This window comes from Anneissia japonica, unplaced genomic scaffold, assembly GCF_011630105.1.
Source record: "Anneissia japonica isolate Jap-2015-1 unplaced genomic scaffold, ASM1163010v1 scaffold169_len739621_cov184, whole genome shotgun sequence".
NCBI lineage: Eukaryota > Metazoa > Echinodermata > Crinoidea > Comatulida > Comatulidae > Anneissia > Anneissia japonica.
Genome location: NW_022688869.1, coordinates 681,231 through 688,600, shown reverse-complemented (window position 1 = coordinate 688,600; position 7,370 = coordinate 681,231). Strand labels below are relative to the sequence as shown.

At 34.3% G+C, this 7,370-nt stretch overlaps 1 pseudogene; it reads right to left on the bottom strand.

Annotated features, from left to right (window-relative positions):
* Positions 1–7,370, bottom strand: part of LOC117124020 — a 37,839-nt pseudogene that overhangs the window by 19,905 nt on the left and 10,564 nt on the right.

Sequence of the window (7,370 nt, the reverse complement as noted above, 5' to 3'; positions counted from 1 at the left end):
TGGAGGGTCATTTAATTTTTTTGAGATCTGAGATGTTAATATCTATAAAAAGTTTTCAATGGGTGTAAATGTCACTTTCTATAATAGTTTGTAAAGGTCCAGTATAGAAATGACTGAATTTTGGGTGTGAATATGAGGATCATTTAAAGGAAAACGTCCCAGAACAGATATTTCAAAAATGGGTCAACTGATTCCGAATAAAACATTCGGGAAGGTTTAACCCAAACCTTCAAACAATATCAGTCAGTGACACGTGCATCCATACTTGGTAAAAAATTAAATACACATGATTACAGTAGGAAAGGAAACAAACCTTTATCATCCCTCATTGGTTGTCCTGTGCATGTATTTGAAATCTTTCGTTTTTTTCTCGGCTGCATGTTGTGTGATCCTTTACAAAATATACGATAATCAGAATTACATGGTTAATATATTATTTTCTGTCATGATGATCTTGCTGCTGGCTAAATATGACTTATAATGATAATACAAAACACTTAAACTTACCGTATCTGCGATCATTGTTAAAAGACGCAATGTTTTCCATATGTTGTCGAAGACTTCCTTCAATATCGTTATCGTCATCAAGAAACTTTTCCTTAACGTTGAAGAACAGCTCTATTGGATATTGCTTCGTAGTGATATAGATGTCACTACTCTCATTCGTAGCACATTGAAACCTAGTGAATGTTTTGTCAGCGAGGGGTAGGAGAGCTATACCCTCAAGGTCAGTGTAGCATTCGTCTTTTAGTATGTACTCGAGTAGCATCAGTTTTTGCTTTCTATCAATGTCATCGAGTGAAAGATTTCGAATACACTCTCTTGTATACCTCGGTGTCACCTCATCAACGTTGTCATTAATGAACTTTTTCACTGCTTTGTACACATGGTCTGGTGGCGTTACGACTGGCTTGTCTAGTTTTATCAGCAGCTCAACTAATGTCTTATGAACCGAATGGCTGCGGCATGCATAATCAAATACTGCCTCACTAGCATCAACCCACTTTCCACCACTTGATTTAGTGTAGAAAACCTTTTCGCTCTTTAGCAAACACATCATTGGTTCCACCATCTCATCCCAGTGTCCCAGTGGTTTAGTAATGTCAGGCCAAGCTTTATAAATACATTCTACTAGAAGACTTTGGCTGGTTACAGCATCGACAATGAGCTTTGCATAAGCTTTTGGGAGAACCGTACCTACGAGATACTTGTTCCATAAGGCTGAGTTATCTTCGATTCTGTCTTCACTCGGCCACTTGATAGAGCGACGGTCTGGACTTACGGCAAATGCTCCATTCACATGGACAGGAAGGCATGTAGCGCTCTCTTCTGGTGGCAGTGGCAAAAAGCAGAACGTTCGGCCTTTGACTTTGACAGAATCCAGTGACATTGCTACTCCGACCCAAGCTGAAAGACCCTCTTCTTTAGATGTCATCTGAATCTCTACATCTTGCGGCCAACATATGTATGTGCAGACGAACCAATTCCTTTTGTTTTCTTTTGTAATGTCTGATGAGCAGACGTCAATAGTCATCTTATAACTTTCTGCCAAATCTTTCTTTTGTCTATGCTTCCAATTGGTTTCAACGCCTTCACAAATTCGCCGCCTAGCTGTGCGCACATGATCTGCTGTATCATCGGACAACGCTGCTGAAATCGTAAGAGTTTTCTTGGAGTCTGAATCAATAGTAAAAACTTTTACAGTTTCGATATTCTTCAGGAATAATAGCATCAAACTTGCATCATCTGAAAATGATAAAAGCAGCTCATTAGCTTTTTCATTGTCGTAAACGTTTTTCGAAATATCAGATTTGTGTTTCCTTAATGGGAATCGAAAGAGTGTTCCTTTGAAGTCGATTGTCTGCATTTCACCAGAAAAGATTGTCTTGTTGTCAAAGACATTGTTGTATGGCACGAATTGATGACTATAATTCTGATCATTTACGATACGCAAGTGTTTCTGCGATTTATCATTCAACACAAACCGGAAGCCTGTTTCAGGTCTACCACCTTCCAGTGAAAATATCTTTTCTGTCGGATCCATGTAAGCAAGATAATTTCCACTGAGAATGCTTGGTACATCTACAATGCAACAAAAATAACCTTCGATTAATTATATAGTTTAAAAACATACATTATCTAATGTACTGCATACGTATCAGGGTGGACTGCTGAAAGTTGGAATATATGCCTATATATATATATGCCTATATATATATATATATTTACATATACATACATATGAATATATATGTATATATATACACACATGTATATATACACACATACGTATATGTATATATATATATATATATATATATATATATATATATATATACAATATATACAGTATATATACGTTCGTTCGTTTCTAGGTAAAATAATACCTAGGAAATTGTTTAAGCATATAGGTCATTGGCCCAAATACAATATAAATGTAATTCATAAAATAATCAGCTTCTATAATGTGTGAGTAGGCTATTAAAATAATGGTTTCTATTTTTGTATGCAAGATAAGTGAACTTGACAAGGTTATAATATATATATTTTGATTTTTAGAGGACGTTAATACATTTTTCTAGGAAAGTTAACATAATATGGTGGTAAATATTTTTTTTCTTAATTTTTCATAAAAGGGACATTATAAAATAAAATGGAATTCATCTTCAACTAAATCATAATTAATAGTTTACATACTCGTTCGTTTCTTTGTGTAACTTTCTAAATAAATGTCACTTTTAAATACACAATAACATTTATGTCTTGAAAATGATTTTAAATTGTCAAGAAAATGTTGCCATTCCATGTCCTTAAGACGTAACTTAAATCATTAATGAAACTTCTCTGATTATCTACATTTTGTGCCATCCACACATAACCAAAGCCTATAGAAAAAAGTAAATTTCGAACTTGCATAACCCAACAATTTTCATTTCGTTCTATTTTTCTAATCTGTAACCATAACAAAAATCATAACATTTCACTAAGTACCTGCTCTGATGTATATCCAAAATCGAATTATATTAAGTAGACATGTAATAGATATGGAAAACCGTCGTACAGTGACTATCGGAAAGACGCACAGAGACTTTTTCTCTCATCAGAAAGTAATTTTAGTCTTACACTGTATAAATATCATTAATATAGCTTGTTAATACCTGTCATATGATACACAGACACAAAGCCTATTCCAAATCGACCAACTTTCAGGGGATCCTTTTTCTTGCCACTGTCCGATGGCTTCTGTATCCCATCCCAATCCTCTGGTTTAAAGTAAGCATCGTTGTAGGAGTAAAGAGCAGATCTTTGGTAAGGTCTAAGCTTTTTATGATACAGTTTCTCAGTAGGCCTATCGGATTCACGCATGTCATACAAAAACTGAACTTCCGTAGCTCCAGCGTCTTCTGCATTTTGTGTTAATTCCTAAAATTTGTGATCAAAATTTAATACACAAAACGAAGAATACATTTTTTTTGTAGTTTAATAATTAGTTTACTAATATTAATTACGATTATTGGGGAGATGGAGCGTGGCACGATTAAAAAAAGGCCTCCGCAGCCTGTTTCTAATTTATGCTAGAAAATGTCCTCGTTACGTCAGTTCCCTGGCATTCAGGAATTTTCGTTAGGGATGTTAATGGGAAGGGGCCTATAAATTAACACCCCGATCAGCCCAAACATGGAAGTATGATTTATATGATGTTGGAGTGGTTAAACACTAATATTTTCAGTGGTATTAGATAACAGTTTTAGATTTGCTACAGTTTCTTTCAGTCATAAAGCATATTGTTTATTTATTTATTTATTATTTATTACATATTCGGCACAACAAATCAGAAAATGGCCAGAGGGGTGACAAGCAAGCAGCACAAGTTAAAAAATCACTGCCAGTTAGTTTTCCTATGAAGAGTGTAAATGTTGTGAAACGGAATTTTTAAAACCAATTTCGTTCAGACTTAAACAACGGAGGTTCACAGGAGGATCGTTCCAGAGTTTTGAAGTGCGAACAGGGACCCTATGATCGCGGGAATTTGGTATGAAAAAAAGGAATTCGATGGGAACTTATGCTGGAAATAGCGTGGGGCAAACATAACTCTGGAAATTCTACTCCTGACAAAAGAGGGGAGAAAGGTGAAACATTCTAAGTCGTTCAGAGTAGGCCCTAGGTAAGATTGCTCACTCTAGTTTGTTTCAGTCATAAAACATACATGGATATTGTTTTTAAAGACTGGTCTCAAGCACATAAGTATTTCTTGTTACATAAATCAATTGTTTCTTTCTATGAACTATTTATCGAAGCGTGTTATTGATAGGTACCAAAATCGGGCCTACTTATGGTGTTCTTACCTTTAAGATCTGTCCGTCCGTGTAACTTTGCAATATATTTTGGATATGTTTAAGTAGCGGTGGAGTTTTCTGACCAAAAGCACCAAGTTCTTCAAGTTTAAAGAAAACCATCATGCCAATAGTATTCATAAATTGATTAAAAACATTTAAAAAATAAACTAAATACAACGAAAAATAAAACTAAGTCGGAAATTTAATACGCGCATACACATTAAATGTACGCATTCGGTAAATTACCTATCTTTTATTTCATGTTTATAACATTTCAGTCATAATTGTTTTATATTGTTGATTGACGAATTTGTTTTTACTTACTGGCCAATCGACCATGCTTGTTTTGGTCACGTGTAAACAATTACATAATGTAATCCAAGGTATAATTTACCTTCTTTTACATTGAATTGTCCTGAAGGCCAAAAAAATAAATTTTTGTGTTGGCCACGTTTTGGGAAAATCCAAAAAAAAAATGGGTAGGAAAACTTTTTCTTTTTTAAAAGTATAAAATACACAAAATAATACAACAATTTTGGTTTCCCAATGCACCAAAATAGGCTAGGCCTTGGTCTCCTAGCCTAGTCCAAGGCTATTTCAGCCTTATTATCTCATGGAAAAACAAAATATTGTTCCTTGCAGTGTAAAAAAAAACAAAAAAAAAAAACAAAAAAAACCTAAAATGCCGACCCTGAATTTCGTAAAATTTGGGTCAGTCGGGCGTGGCCAACACAATATTTTTTTATTTTTATTTGGCCTAATGAACCATCGCGCTTTCAACAAAAATTCCCCGTCGAAGCCTACACTTTTTGTACAATAATATATTCACAGACTATTGTTTACTACAAACTTACCGTCGTCAGCGGATGATGCAGATTGTTTTCTTTTTCTTTTAGGAGCCATTTTAGATACCGCGTAAATTCTGTTGGGCACTCACACTGAAAAATATGTGAAAGTAAAAAATGTAATGATTAAGACTGCCCTCTTTGTCATTTACTAAAAATTTCATGTTTATAAATTATATATTATGGGTTTATAGCAATAATAAGGATAATATGATAATTTTAGAGTATATCATAAGGTCAGCTGATACACAGGACTCTCTCAAGTAAATGAAATAATGTGATGCTGTCTTAAAAAAAATTACGAGGCTTTTGAGAGTTGAGATGTTTCAGGACCCTGATATTGGAAGGCGAACATCCAAGCTACATTTCAAAATGACGATGATGATTACTATTATTATCATACCATGCGTTGATATCAGATAAACAAAATTTTTACACAGCTTCTTTAAATTTATATACAAAAATGTAAATAATGGATAACTTCGGCATTGAACATGAATCATTATATTTATGAGAAAGTACAGTGTTTACCTTTTTTCAAAAATATGACAGAGCATGTTCAAGGTCATTTGAAATGAATTTAGGCAGTGGTAGGCTTTTCAAAACTGAGTGTTATTGATAAGTGGAAGTGGAATATTGTTGTCACTTGTGGGTGTCCTAAATGGTGTAAAGCCCGTAAACTCTCAGGGCTGCAGCCCTGGGCCCCCACTCAAAAAGGGGCCCAAGTGGGTTCTTCCTACTACTACCTAGCACTTTACTACCGAGCCTTAACAGTGGCATAACGCATGTGCTTACTGGTTGCCCAGTCACAGTTCCAAATCGGTCCTGGTGAGAGGGCACGATGGCTCCTCTTACTACTACCAAGTACTCTACTAAAAGGCTTTGACATTATGGTAACTTTTTCTATAATTTTCAAAAAACCAAAAAGACCAAAATCCCACAAACACACTCCTTGGTATAATAATTATTCTAGTAGAAGGCACACCTCCTTCTATGAACAGCATTTTTCTATACAGCTTTGACCAGTTATGTAACGTGTGGAAACCCCCCCCCCCCACTCTAACCAAATCTTACTACTACCCACTACTCTTAATACGATGCTTTTGACAATACGGTACATTTTCTTTTAATTTTCAAAAATGTATGGAGCCCTGTTCGGCAACATCTCCATCCACCCTAAAATCTGCTTTCGCCCTAACATGGCAATAAATCAAGAATTAAACATATTATAGTTGGCCTATTATTAAATATAATATGAAAAAGCATTATACTTAACATGTTAAGATCGATTAAAACAATGTTCTATGAATAATTTGGATAGTCGGAGGATAAAGGCCTACAACACCATTGATTAGACCATAAAGAAAGATTGTCATTTCATTCAGATTGCCTCATCATGTTTTTGAGCAAAATTATGATATATCAAAACAATCGATCAATTTAATTACATAACAGTCTTTATATTGGTATTTTTAAAGCCTACAACATAAACTAGTAGGCCTCAATCATTACATTTTCATAGTGTTAATATACCCTACTATTTAAATGTTAATGGTACCTTAAGGAATACAAAATAGTATATTAAATACTCCAAGTATCGAAATGCATGCAATCGTGTCGAGATTCAATATTAATTATGTCATCATAATTCCTGATGATGACATAATTAATGTTGAAATATTTAATCCTGAGACAGTGGTGTGCATTTCAATACTTAAGTATTTATTATACTATATTATCTGAGATCCTTTCGGTTTATGGAATGCTAACCAGTGTTGCCATTTGGCCTTTTTGACGCCCAGATTCCTCAAATCTGTCCGTATAAAAATTTGCCTGGCTGTAACGTTTGAAAAGTCACGGCCAAACTATATTTGGCCGAATTTGGCCGAATTTTTAAAAAGTTTACATTTTTATTTTTCAATAGGCCTAATATAACGTAAACTTGTTTTGGATATGTTGTTTTGTTTTCTTAAATTCATATTTGATTGTAATCATGTACCTTTGTTAGTACTTGCTGCCTGCTTCCCGGACCCCTTTAGCCGATTGGACGTAAGAAAGTTTATTTAAAAGATAACAGTTACTTAATTTAAATTGTTCGGATGAAATAGTTTATTTTATATGAAGTTTCCTCGTTTAAGCTTTATGAAGACAGTTCAATGCAAGTTTGTACCATATATTGTGTGTGTTT